This window comes from Maylandia zebra, linkage group LG15 (assembly GCF_041146795.1).
Source record: "Maylandia zebra isolate NMK-2024a linkage group LG15, Mzebra_GT3a, whole genome shotgun sequence".
NCBI lineage: Eukaryota > Metazoa > Chordata > Actinopteri > Cichliformes > Cichlidae > Maylandia > Maylandia zebra.
Genome location: NC_135181.1, coordinates 42,273,886 through 42,288,272, shown reverse-complemented (window position 1 = coordinate 42,288,272; position 14,387 = coordinate 42,273,886).

The following is a 14,387-nucleotide window of genomic DNA, read 5'->3' as shown; positions in this document are numbered from 1 at the left end:
TTGGATGTAATTGTTATTCGTTTTTGGTTTTCGTTTCAATTAATAAGTGCTGTATTGGAATGACATTTTTATTACCGTTTGTTTTCACTTTCCTATTACTTAGTGTTCCTAATGTGTTAAAGCAGATCTCCTCCCACCTGTTTCCATTTGGCCATTATCCTTTTTTTGTATTATTTTTGAATTACAACATTTTTGAAATTTGACGCTTGAAAATGGCATATTATCAGTGTTATTGTTCTTGTACAAGTTATTCAGCAGTTCTTGGAGACTGTTTGGGATATGATGTGCCACATTTAACCCTTCTTGATGATGCCCAACAAGTTTGAAGCAGAAATATTGTTTCACTGACAAGTTATAGGCCACAACCACTTTTTGGCAGCTTGAAAATGGCATATTATCAGTGTTATTGTTCTTGTACAAGTTATTTAGCAGTTCTTGGAGACTGTTTGGGATATAATGTGCCACATTTAACCCTTCTGGGTGATATCCAACAATTTTGAAGCAGAAATATTGCTTTTAGTGTTGTCAATCCACATTGCTGGCATTGCATCTTTCAACATGTTTGTAGGTGGATTTGAATGCACCAGGTGTAAGTTCAGCCACTCAGCCTCTACTCAATGTGATCATAGAAGCAGGTGCAGATGTGTGTCACAAGTTAATCTAGTAGTAGGCTGTGGTTCTTGGCCACAGGTGGCAGCAGTGGACTCACCTCCATTGGAGACTGCTCCAGCTGCTATGTGGTAGTCAGTAGATGGATTCCAAATTGAAGATCATATGCAAGTTTTGGGGACTGTTTATTACTAATCACTGTGTAACTGCTGTAAATTCACAGTAACTGCCATCTCCTTACAAATGTTTATTGGATTAACCACACTTATACAGACTGTATAGAACTACCAACTCTAAAATGTTTGTTTGCAGAGAAAAGATACAGACAGACTATGCTTACAGGATGTGATGTGACAACACTAATGAAATATTGATGTGTCATTTTTGTTCAAGACGTTTTTCTTATGGGCAAAAATATTAAGATCATGATGAACAGGGGTGGTGATTCCTATGACTTTGTGTATATAATTTGGAATTTTTTACAGATGTGGTCCAAAATAGATACATGATATCATATCATTCATTTCAAAGGTTTATTTGCATGGCTGTCTTTGTGGTGTCCCAGAAACGATGTGGGCTTCATAGATAATTGGCAAACCTTCTGGAGGAAACCTGGTCTTGTTAGGAGAGACGGCATCCATCCCACTTTGGATGGAGCAGCTCTCATTTCTAGAAATATGGACAAATTTATTAAACCCCCCAAAAAATGACTATCCAGAGTTGGGACCAGGAAGCAGAGTTGCAGTCTTACACGCCTCTCTGCAGCTTCTCTCCTCCTGCTACCCCCCCAAAAACCCATCTCCATAAAGACTGTGTCAGCTTCCAAACAGACAAAAACAAACTAAAAACCAGCAACAAACAACTTAAACATAAACAATTACAAAGAAAGAACAATACAGTATCCACATCTGAACCAAAGAGTAAAACAGTGAAATGTGGATTATTAAATATTAGATCTCTCTCCTCCAAGTCTCTGTTAGTACATGACTTAATAATTGATCAACAAATTGATTTACTCTGCCTTACAGAAACCTGGTTGCAGCAGGATGATTATGTTAGTTTAAATGAATCAACACCCCCGAGTCATTCTAACTACCAGAAACCTCGAAGCACAGGCCGAGGGGGCGGTGTGGCAGCAATTTTTCACACCAGCCTATTAATTAATGAAAGACCAAGACAGACTTTTAATTCATTTGAAAGCCTGATGCTTAACATTGTCCACCCCAGCTGTGAAACTCAGAAACCAGTCATCTATCGTCCACCTGGGCCTTACACAGAGTTTCTGTCTGATTTCTCAGACTTTATATCTAATTTAGTTCTGAGCTCAGATAAAATAATTATTGTGGGTGATTTTAACATCCATGTAGATGCTAAAAATGACAGCCTCAACATGGCATTTAATCTGTTATTAGACTCAATTGGTTTCTCTCAAAATGTAAAAGAACCCACCCACCACTTTAATCACACTCTAGATCTTGTTTTAACATATGGCATAGAAACTGAACATTTAACAGTGTTTCCTGAAAACCCTCTCCTGTCTGATCATTTCCTGATAACATTTACATTTACAATAATTGATTACACAGCAGTGGAGAGTAGACTTTATCACAGTAGATGTCTTTCTGAAAGCGCTGTAACTAAGTTTAAGAATATAATCCACCCACTGTTATCATCTTCAATGCCCTGTACCAACACAGAGCAGAGCAGCTATCTGAACGCTACCCCAACAGAGGTCGATTATCTTGTTAATAATTTCACCTCCTCACTACGTACGACTCTGGATACTGTAGCTCCGGTGAAAACTAAGGTCTCTAATCAGAAGTACCTGACTCCGTGGTATGATTCTCAAACACGTACCCTAAAGCAGATGACTCGTAATCTGGAGAGGAAATGGCGTGTCACAAATTTAGAGGATCATCATTTAGCCTGGAGAAATAGTTTGCTGCTTTACACTCTAAAAACTATTGTTTAAGCTCAACAAAAAAAATTAACGCAACAGTTTCCATTACTCTTTTTGAGTTATGATAACTTATGTTGAAATTAGATTGAACCAACAAACTATATTGAGTTACGGGAATTAAATTATCCTCCATAATCAAAGGTGATTTTAATTACCATTTACGTAATATTTGGTAGCTTAAAAACATATTTTTAAGTTGTTTACTCATAAAAATTATGTTCCTCCAATTACTTTTTCCACATTATTTGAAATGATTTTTAAGTGTTATGTAATTAATTACAGCAATTACAAAAACAATTTTTTAAAGTTCATTATTTAAAATATTAAGTTGCTGATTTTCATCATTATTGTCATCATTTTAGCTTTCTCTTATTTTTTTTTATTGTAATAGCTTTTAAGAAAGGAATTCATTCAACATTTTTTTTATCAAATAACTTTTTTATTTTTTAACAGTAGGCATTTCAACACTTTGTATTTAAAAAGTGAAAATAAACCAGAAATTTAGATTTATACCATCACAGCCAAGTTATAGAATATGCCTTTATGTATTTAACACCACAGAAACAAATGTGTTCAATTGGTAAAAAATCTACTTAGAAAACATTTTGTTGCAGTAATACTTCCATGCAAGTGTTCAGTAAATGTTAACTTTCAATGCCTACCAAACTTTACAAGATCTTGCATCTTTCTATTACACAATGCAGCAAACACCTTTAAGATCAATGTTACACATACAGGATTCAAAACAGTTAACAATTTTTGAAACAGAGTCAACATCTTTAACATAATGATGGTTCCATCAAGGTCAAGGAACAGCTTCTGAACAACTTCAAAAGTATATTTCAGATCCTTGCATTAGCTTAGACTGAGAGCATATATTATGCCCATGAGCAAAACACAGCACCTTGGGAAATTCTGGCCCTCCATGATTTTTGTTTCCTCCACCACAATGGTTGCAGTCTTATGGTTAGATCCAGGGGTGTACCGGTTACTGATGATGGCAGTTTTCATCACCTGCCTTAAGTTCTTCGGTGTCCTTGTAAAGCAAATTTTAAAAAATAGGTTAGTGAATTATAGATTAGACTTTTATACTTACTGAATCTTAATGAATTCAGATAATCAATGGAACACACACACACACACACACACACACACACACACACACACACACACACACACACACACTGTTGAATTACTTGCACCAAACTCCATGAAAAGGTCCTCGTCCTTCTCTCCAAGGAATGTGATAAGGCAGCAGATGGCTACTTCTCTGCGTGTTTCAATTGTATTGTACTATTTAAGAAAAAATAAAGTATGCGTATAAACTACATGGGTGACTGCCAACAAAGTGCATTTTAAAGCTACCCAAAGTCTAAATAGTTGTCCTACCTCAAGAAGCATGTCCTTGATCTGCCTGATTCTCACTCCTTTAGCTCCTCCCCTTGATAAAATGACATCCATCAGTTTTGGGGTGGAATGGTCAAGTGTAGCCATTCAAGGCTTACAGTGGTTATTCTCTTGAACTCCTCCTTTATCTGTAGACCACACAAACAGAAGAATTAAACCTTGCAGACTATTAGCTATACTGCATTAATGAATGCTGTATTACATTATTTAAAGAGGATAGACATGATCTAAGGCTACCCCAAGTTTTGAGGGAACCAAAACAATCGTGGTGAAGACAAGGGAGACTTCCCCACCATAACCGTGGTGTAATCTCTAATGTTTTAGCAACCCTGTTTCTGCAGAGGTTTCGAATTTACACATTGTTCACTCCCAGCCCATTTTGTAAAAAATTAGATTAGATTAGATTAGATTAGATAGAACTTTATTAATCCCTCGGGTGGGTTCCTCTGGGAAATTCGATTTTTTTATTTTTATTTATTTATTTATTTTTGTGTCCCAACTTAACAAAGCACTAATGACCCTAGATTATCACACTATACTAACTGCTTACATAAAGTCTTGATGTTAAGTAGATTCACATAGCCTATGCCAGAATAATGCTATTGGAATGACATTAACAATATTTCACACAACCTGATTTTTCAAAAAGAAACAAAGATAGCTGCAGCTCTTAAGATCAAGAACAATACTTACTTTAAGCTGTATCACAATAGTAATCAAAATCATTTACAATGTAATATTACATATAGGTCATGCAAATTTTATAAAGACATAAAATAGGTGAGCCAGGGGGGAAAAAGAAGCCTCTAGGTCATCTTCTGACAAAACTATTCACAGCTTAAAGGCTTCTAATTTTGGTAAAAAGAAAAACAAAATCAGCCTAAGATCGAAATTAGATTGCACTGTGTAGCAAAACTTTAACCACGCTTTTCCTAGCCACAGTTGCACTCTCTAGCTGAAGACTTTTGTCAAATGAAACTTTATAAGTCTTATCCTCTGCTGTGCTAAAGTTTAGAATGGCTAGCATTAGCCACATGTGGTAGTGCAAAGTATTTCCTTATCTGTATGAGCATCACATCATACACAAATCCACTACAGGTGACTAGCACAAATGCTTTGCTTTGGTAGAACTGTTATTTGTAAATGAAATGTTACTTACCTTGAAATGTCTTTTACAAAAGCTTGCACCATGCAACCCAACATGTGTGAATTTGCCCGGGCTAGTTAAGTCGGTAGGGGAGGGAATTTGAAATCAGAAGTTACAGTGGAAAAAGAATAAGTTATCTATTCAATTTCTTTAAGTAATTACAACTTGAATTTTATTTTAAACCCACTAACATTGGGATTTAATTTCAAATTACATATAAAATTAATTTAATGTAATTACCAACATTATTATTTCAACACAACCCAAAAAAATAAAGTTTGCAACTTAGAAGGTCTATCTTAATCAATAAATTAGAATTTTTATGTTGCAGCCATGGATTTAATCAAGTGGTGGTAAAAGGCCTGATGAATTACTTTTTAGAGTGTATAAGAAAGCCCTCCGCAAAGCCAGAGCATCTTACTATTCATCACTGATTGAAGAAAATAAGAACAACCCCAGGTTTCTCTTCAGCTCTGTAGCCAGACTGACAAAAAGTCAGAGCTCTGTTGAGCCAACAATCCCTTTAACGTTAACTAGTAATGACTTCATGAACTTCTTCACAAATAAAATTTTTATCATTAGAGAAAAAATTACCAATAATCATCCCACAGATGTAATATTATCTACAGCTACTCTTAGTACCATTGATGTTAAGTTAGACTCTTTTTCTCCAATTGATCTTTCTGAGTTAACTTCAATAATTACTTCCTCCAAACCATCAACGTGTCTTTTAGAAAAACTGCTCAAAGAAGTCCTGCCATTAATTAATTCTTCGATCTTAAATATGATCAACCTATCTCTAATAATCTGCTATGTACCACAGGCCTTCAAGTTGGCTGTAGTTAAACCTTTACTCAAAAAGCCATCTCTAGACCCAGCAGTCTTAGCTAATTATAGGCCAATCTCCAACCTTCCTTTCATATCAAACATCCTTGAAAGAGTAGTTGTCAAACAGCTAACAGATCATCTGCAGAGGAATGGTTTATTTGAAGAGTTTCAGTCAGGTTTCAGAGCTCATCACAGCACAGAAACAGCTTTAGTGAAGGTTACAAATGATCTTCTGTGGCCTCTGACAGTGGACTCATCTCTGTGCTTGTCCTGCTAGACCTCAGTGCAGCGTTCGATACTGTCGACCATAATATCCTATTAAAGCGATTAGAACATGCTGTAGGTATTACAGGTACTGTGCTGCAGTGGTTTGTATCATATCTATCTAATAGACTCCAGTTTGTGCATGTAAATGGAGAGTCCTCTTCACACACTGAGGTTAATTATGGAGTTCCACAGGGTTCAGTGCTAGGACCAATTCTGTTTACATTATACATGCTTCCCTTAGGCAGCATCATTAGAAGACATAGCATACATTTACACTGCTATGCAGATGACACCCAGCTCTATCTGTCCATGAAGCCAGATAACACACACCAATGAGTTAAACTGCAGGAATGTCTTAAAGACATAAAGACCTGGATGGCCGCTAACTTTCTGCTTCTTAATTCAGATCAAACTGAGGTTATTGTACTCGGCCCTGAAAAGCCTAGAAATATGGTATCTAACCAGATTCTTACTCTGGATGGCATTACCTTGGCCTCCAGTAACGCTGTGAGGAACCTTGGAGTCATTTTTGACCAGGACATGTCCTTCAACGCACATATTAAACAAATATGTAAGACTGCGTTCTTCCATTTGCGCAACATCTCTAAAGTTAGAAATATCCTGTCTCAGAGTGACGCTGAAAAACTAGTTCATGCATTTACTGTATTACTTCCAGGCTGGACGACTGTAATTCATTATTATCAGGATGTCCAAAAAACTCACTGAAAAGCCTTCAGCTAATCCAAAATGCTGCAGCAAGAGTCCTGACAGGGACTAGAAAGAGAGAGCATATTTCTCCCTTTTTGGCTTCCCTTCATTGGCTTCCTGTTAAATCCAGAATTGAATTCAAAAAACCACAGTTTGCTCGAGGACGAACAAGCAGGGTTGGGTAAGTTACTTAAAATGAGTAACTTAGTTACATTACTAGTTACTTCCATCAAAAGTAACTCAGTTACTTCAAGTTACTCGTTACTTTCAAAGTAACTAGTTACCAGGGAAAGTAACTTTGGTTTTACTCAGACTTCTCTTGTTAATGTGTTGCTTCCATAACTTTGCCAGTCTTCTGGCTTGCTTACTTGCCACAAGTGCACTGTGCCACCTACCAATAGAAAGGAAAAGATAATGTGCATATTTCCACGAGAGAAATCCCACGCCTGGACCGTCGTTGACCGCCGCCATGATTCTAGCCTACGTCACAGCGTCATGTGCGCTTTTTACATCCAACACAAAAACTGCAGTCGTGGTGCTTTCGATTATACTCAGAACTCAGAAATTCTGCCTTCTGAATAGGAAGATGTACTGTACTTAAGAGAGTAAAAAGAGGTTAGTTTATTTTGGAGTAGAGCTCCATTTATTATGAAAATTTTAGAGGTTTGTGGGTGGCTCTTAAAAGAGCCGTTGTGGGGAAGTCACTCAGACTTCAAACAGGCTACTCCTTTGGTTGCCAAGACACAGCTCCCTCCACCGAGAAGTGAGCCATGAATTTCTCCCTCACCAGGACAGCCTCTCTGGAGGAGTTGTTTGCTGCCATACGACCCAGACCTTGCAATGGCTCCACCACAGCAGGTGCCACACCCCTCACAGCAGGTGCCACACCCCTCACAGCAGGTGCCCCTCTTGTCCGGAAGTGATGCTCTGCATCCACAACCGCAAGGAGAACAATGGAAAAAGTTTCCTTGTAGTTGTGGAACATGGATCCTGAGTTGGGGGGTGCCTTCGTCTGGATGTGCTTCCCATCCAGAGCTCCACAGCAGAGAGGGAAGTTCCAGCGCTCCTGGAATCCCTCTGCGATGGACCGCCAGTCTTCAGTTGAAGGCACAGCCATGAAATCCACTAGACAGTCCCAGATGGCTGTCGCTACCTGGGGGATGATCTGGCTTACCGTGGACACACCGACTCGAAAACTGAATGCGATGGTCCTGAAGGAGTCCCCGGTGGCAAGGAACCTGGACAAAATTCTTTAAAATGAGTATTATGTGTACTGCAGTTACAAAATACATTATTGAAATTCAAAAATTACAAATTACAAAACATAAATCTTCCATAAAACATTTTGTAATTATAAGGATAATTACATGATATATATATTAGATATAATCTAAAACAGTCTGCGGTGATTATATACAAATATTCAACTATCCCAGAATTAAACCAGGTCTAAATAAAAAAAGGAGTGAGTATCACTACAAAGATTAACCCACAGTGGTCCTAATACCAGTTTGATATCAGCAAACACCGAGAGCATACACTGATAGACACCACAGCCATGCTGTCATTGCAAACACAGATAACAGCATAAATCGAATTAAATCGGGACTTGATGAGAGCTTCTGAGTATCACTAGAAATATTATAAACAGTCATCTCCGTACCACAGTTTGCTTTCAGTAAACGCCGACAGCATTCACTGTTAGCATAGCACATCCATGTTAGCAGTGTATAAATGGATAGTTTAGCATATATTAGCACAGGTATCAACAAAGGACTACCGTATTAAACACTTTTACTAACCTCAGGCAGATGGACAGGCGCTCTGCAGGTGCGATTGAGCGCCTGTAGTTGGTGTCTAGGCGGGCGATGCTGGGACTGACGCGGGAAAGCAGGTCCTCAAACTGGCCGAGTGACAGCTCCTGGAGCAAATGGTGAAACTCACCAAACTGCTCACGCGTCTGGAGGACCTGATGGACCCAGGTACGGCGAGGACGTCTTTTACGCCGCTGCTCTGCTCTCCACAGTAAATAGAGAAGGGAGACTCTCTCTTCAAGCGCTAGCTTGACAGCTGCCATCTTGCAAAGATTCCGTCTGGCACAACTTCCTCACACATTCCTCCCACATTTCCGGTCGCGTTTGTAACATGTTGACCTATGTTTGTATCAGCCACGAGATGGCACTGTGTTGCTGCAAGGTGTGTAATTCACTGGCGAGCAAGAAGCCCCAGAAAAAAAAATGAGAATAGGAAATAAAGTGGGAATCGGAGCAGAGATTGGTGTGTGCGTGCATTTAATAAGAAGCTCGGTATACAGACAAGGATAACGCATGGTGTCAGAGTAGCGGTTTTCTACGCAATCCCTCGCCATCGGACAGCGCAGACATGGAGGCTTACGGCGTTCCCACACCGCGCATGGATTGGGACTCTAGCAACCTGCCCGAGGCATGGCGGCGTTTCAAGCAGCACGCCGAGCTAATGTTCGCTGGTCCTCTTCGGGGGAAGGAGGAGGCAGACAAGTGCAGCTACCTTCTTCTATGGGTCGGTGAGAAAGGACGGGACGTCTACAACACGTGGACACTCACCGCAGACGACTCCCGAAAGCTTCAGACGTACTACGATAAGTACACTGATTACATCATACCTAAAGCTAACCCAATCTACGCCAGATATAAGTTCCATGAAAAGATGCAGGGTGAAAATGAGGCGTTTGAACAGTTTATTACGGAACTGAAACTGCTTGCTAAAGACTGTGGGTACCCAAATACAGATGAAATGGTCAGGGATCGCATGGTATTTGCCACTAACTTGCCACACGTCCGAGAAAAGCTACTCAGCCAAGGCGCAGAGCTCACGCTAGAGAAAGCACGATCACACGAGCTAGCAAAGCAACAGCTAAAATCTATGGGTCACTCCAGGGGCCAAGAAACTGTGCACGCCATCGGCAGGAAACCGCACAGACAAGAAAATCAAACAAGAAGCGTGGAACCAAAAGAACACGCTAATGCAACACTAAAAACGTGCAGCTATTGTGCCGGACAACAGAGTAATAAAGACACCTGCCCAGCAAAAGGGAAGCAATGTGCAAAATGCAAGAAAATGAACCATTTTGCAAGAGCATGCAGGTCAAGACTCTCTTCGCAGACAAAAGCCCACCTCAAATCAGTACACACTGTGAGAGAGAACATAGAAATGATAACTAAGGACACAGATGAGGAGCAAGACTGTTTCTACATTGATAGCATCACCATAGAAAATGAAGGAAGAAATGATGAGCAAGCATATGCAGACATGCAACTCGGTTCCCCCCCACAGACAGTGAGGTTTAAAGTTGACACTGGGGCGCAAGCAAACACAATTCCAGCCAACATGTTCCAGACACTCTTCCCACATGTGGAAGGGAAATGCCAGCGAAAATGCAAACATGAAGACAAAACCTGCACGTTGGAATTCCATGTTGTTAACACAAGCGCCCCACCTGTATTAGCAATGAAAGCTTGCCGTGACCTTAACCTGGTAAGCATCGTGATGGCAGTGACGGAGGAAAGAGACAAGACAACCAACAGTTCACAGGCAATACTAGACGAGTATGCTGACGTATTTAAAGGGATAGGAGAATTTCCTGGTGAATGCAGTTTCCATGTAAACCCAGACGTTGCACCCACAGTCAGCCCACCTCGTCGGATTCCTATCGCTCTGCGAGCCCGACTCAAAGACGAGCTCGACAACATGGAAAGGAATCAAATCATATGCAAGGTCACAGATCCTACGGACTGGGTGAATGCACTTGTTGTCGTGGAAAAACCCAAGACAGGCAGACTCAGAGTATGTCTGGACCCCAGACCCCTCAACAAGGCTATACAAAGACCCCATTACCCTCTACCCACCTTGGAGGATGTCACCACAAAACTTGCTGGGGCCAAGTATTTCAGTGTTTTGGACGCCAGATCAGGCTACTGGGCCATTAAGCTAAGCCACGAATCATCTCTGTTAACCACATTTAATACTGTGTTTGGCAGGTACCGCTTCCTCAGGCTGCCATTCGGCATAATCTCAGCCCAGGATGAGTTCCAGCGACGCGTGGATGAGACCTACGAGGGCCTGAGGGGCGTGGCAGCCATTGTGGACGACGTATTGGTCTTCGGAGAAACCAAACAGGAGCATGATGACTACCTGAGGGCCATGCTGCAGCGCAGCAGGGAGAGCGGTGTAAAACTGAACCCTGACAACTGCACCATCTGCGTCAAAGAGGTCAGTTACTTCGGTCACACATTGTCACACGAAGGACTAAAACCAGATCCACAAAAAGTAAAAGCAGTCCAAGACATGGCGCCCCCACAGAACAGGGCAGAACTGGAAACAGTGCTGGGGATGGTTAATTATTTAGCAAGATTTGCCCCACACCTGTCAGAGATAAACGCACCGCTCTGCCAGCTGTTAAAGCAGGACAGTGAGTTTGTATGGGACAAGAACCATGACAGATCCTTTCAATGAATGAAGGACCTGATCACTAGAGAACCAGGCCCAGTTCTCTCCTTCTTCAACCCCAAGAAAGCGCTACGACTCCAGGTCGATGCATCCAAAAGTGGCCCCAGTGCTGTGATGCTGCAGGACGGCAAGCCAGTCGCCTACGCATCCAAGTCACTTATCAGCACTGAGCAGAACTATGCCCAAATAGAAAAAGAGCTGTATGCTGTTCTCTTTGGCTGCAAGCGGTTCCACGAGTACATGTACGGTCGACATGTAACCATTGAATCGGACCACAAGCCACTTGAGTCCATACTCAAAAACCCACTAGCATCAGCACCACCACGGCTACAGAGGATGATACTACAGCTGCAAAAGTACGACATCAGCATCATCCACAAACCAGGGAAAGACATCCCGGTAGCCGACACGCTCTCCCGGAAATCCATAGAGTTCCACGATAAATCACTATGTGACGGGATGGATGCGCAGATCCACTCAGTCCTCAGCAACATGCCTGTCAGTGATCAGAGACTCTCAGAGATAAGAAACGAAACAGCCCAGGATCCTCAGCTCAACACTCGGAGAAGGACCACATTGAGTGGATGGCTGGATAAAAGGTCTCAATGTCCGCCTGACATCCAGGAGTTTTGGAACCACAGGGATGAGATCTCACTGATAGACGGGATCATGTTTAAAGGAGAGAAAATGATCATCCCAAAAAGGCTCAGAAAGGACATGATAGATCGGATTCATTCCAGCCATATGGGCATAGAAAAGAGTAAAAACAGAGCCAGAGACCTTCTGTTTTGGCCAGGCATGGGAAAGCAGATTGAGGAAGCAGTCGGAGCCTGCAGCACATGCCAGGAGAGACAAGCTGCTAACCCCAAGGAACCGCTGTTGTCACATGCAATACCAGAATGACCGTGGCAGGTCATAGCCACCGATCTGTTCACTTGGAACTCGGAAGACTACATCATCATCGTAGATTACTACAGTAGATTCTTCGAGTTGGAAAGACTGCACAGCTGCACTGCAGAAGCAGTGATCCACAAACTAAAGTCAGCCATGGCTAGGTATGGTATTCCAGAGTCAGTGATTAGTGATAACGGCCCGTGCTATGCTTCAAGTAAGTTCCAACAGTTCGCAAAGTCATGGAGTTTCACCCACACCACTACTAGCCCCCATTACCCACAGAGCAACGGCCTAGCCGAGAAAACGGTCCAGACAGCAAAAAAACTTCTGGACAAGGCCAAAGCTGAACATAAGGATCCCTACTTGAGCCTATTAGAATACCGGAACACCCCTGTGGACAACTTAAAGTCACCTGCACAACTACTCATGAGCCGGAGACTCCACTCCATCCTCCCTGCAACACCAAAACAGCTGGAACCCCAAGTAGTTTGCCAGCAAACAGTGCGTGAAAGGAGAGAAGCCTGCCAGCAGCGCCAGCAGACTCATTTCAACAGAGCCGCCCGACCTCTGCCTCAACTATATCCTGGCACACCGGTCCGGTTCCGGCAACAAGCTGGTTCCTGGAAACCAGCTGCAGTCACAAGTTGTGCCGACACGTCCAGAAGCTACAACATAACCACAGATACAGGACAAGTTTATCGCCGTAACCGCCGACACCTCCGTGAAGGCAGAAACAGCGTAGGAGGTGAGGAGTTCATTCAAACAACAGTCAACAGCGATGACAGCTCTGTGGTTTCTCAGCCCCCGCCTGTGGAGCCCCCTGATAAAGACATTACAACACCCGGATACACGACTCGATATGGGCGTGTTACTAAACCAAGACAGGTCTTGGACCTGTAATATTGTAAAGGTAAAGGGTGCAGGCGGATCGCTGCCCTAAAAAAAAAAGAAAAAAAAAAGGGGGGGCTGTTTACATGTTTGTTGTTCCAATGATGTCACTAAATGCATCTGTATATTATGGTTATGATGTAGCGAGTATTGAGTCGAATGCTATGATAGTAATTGACATACTCACTGAAAAGCTGCCTCTCCGTGAGTATGTGTCCTGACTTTAGGGACAATCAAAAGGCCAGTACCAGAGGACCTCAGGGTCCGCGAGGGTTCGTATGGTAAAAGCAGATCTGAGAGATAAGAAGGCCCAAGACCATTAAGACATTTAAAAACCAATAAAAGAACTTTAAAATCGATCCTGAAACACACGGGGAGCCAGTGCAGCGATTCTAAAACCGGTGTAATGTGGGCCCGCCCTCTGGTCTTCGTCAGCACACGAGCTGCCGAGTTTTGCAAGAGTTGTAAAGTTGAAATATTCTTCTTAGGAAGACCAGAGAGCAGGGCATTACAGTAATCAATGCGACTGGTAATAAAAGCATGCATCAGCATCTCCGTGTTGGCCCGAGAGAGAATAGGGCGGACTCTGGCTATATTTTTTAGATGATAAAATCCAATTTTGGTTACATGTTTAACATGTGGGATAAAACCAAGCTCAGAGTCAAAAATAACACCCAGGTTTTTCACTTGTAGCGAAGGACATAGTGAAAATGCCTCTAATTTAGACAAGAGTTTCTCTCTCTGAGCCTCAGGACCGACAATTAAAACTTCAGTTTTGTCCTGGTTAAGCTGTAAAAAGTTTTCTGCCATCCAAGATCTTATATCCAAGATACAGTTAAAAAGGGCATCCATTGGTCTGGTGTCATCAGGAGACACGGAGATGTACAGCTGCGTGTCATCAGCGTAACTGTGGAAGTTCACTCCATGCCTCCTGATGACACTGCCGAGAGGCAACATATACAAATTAAAAAGTACAGGGCCTAGAACCGACCCTTGAGGCACACCACATGTCATTTTATGGATCTTAGAGGAGCATGTATCCATACTCACCATAAAAGATCTGTCAGAGAGATAGGAAGTGAACCAGTTGTGTACAGCACCAGAGAGGCCCACCATGTGTTTTAGTCTGTTTAAAAGAATAGCGTGGTCTACTGTATCAAAGGCTGCGCTTAGATCCAGTAGCACCAGGACTGA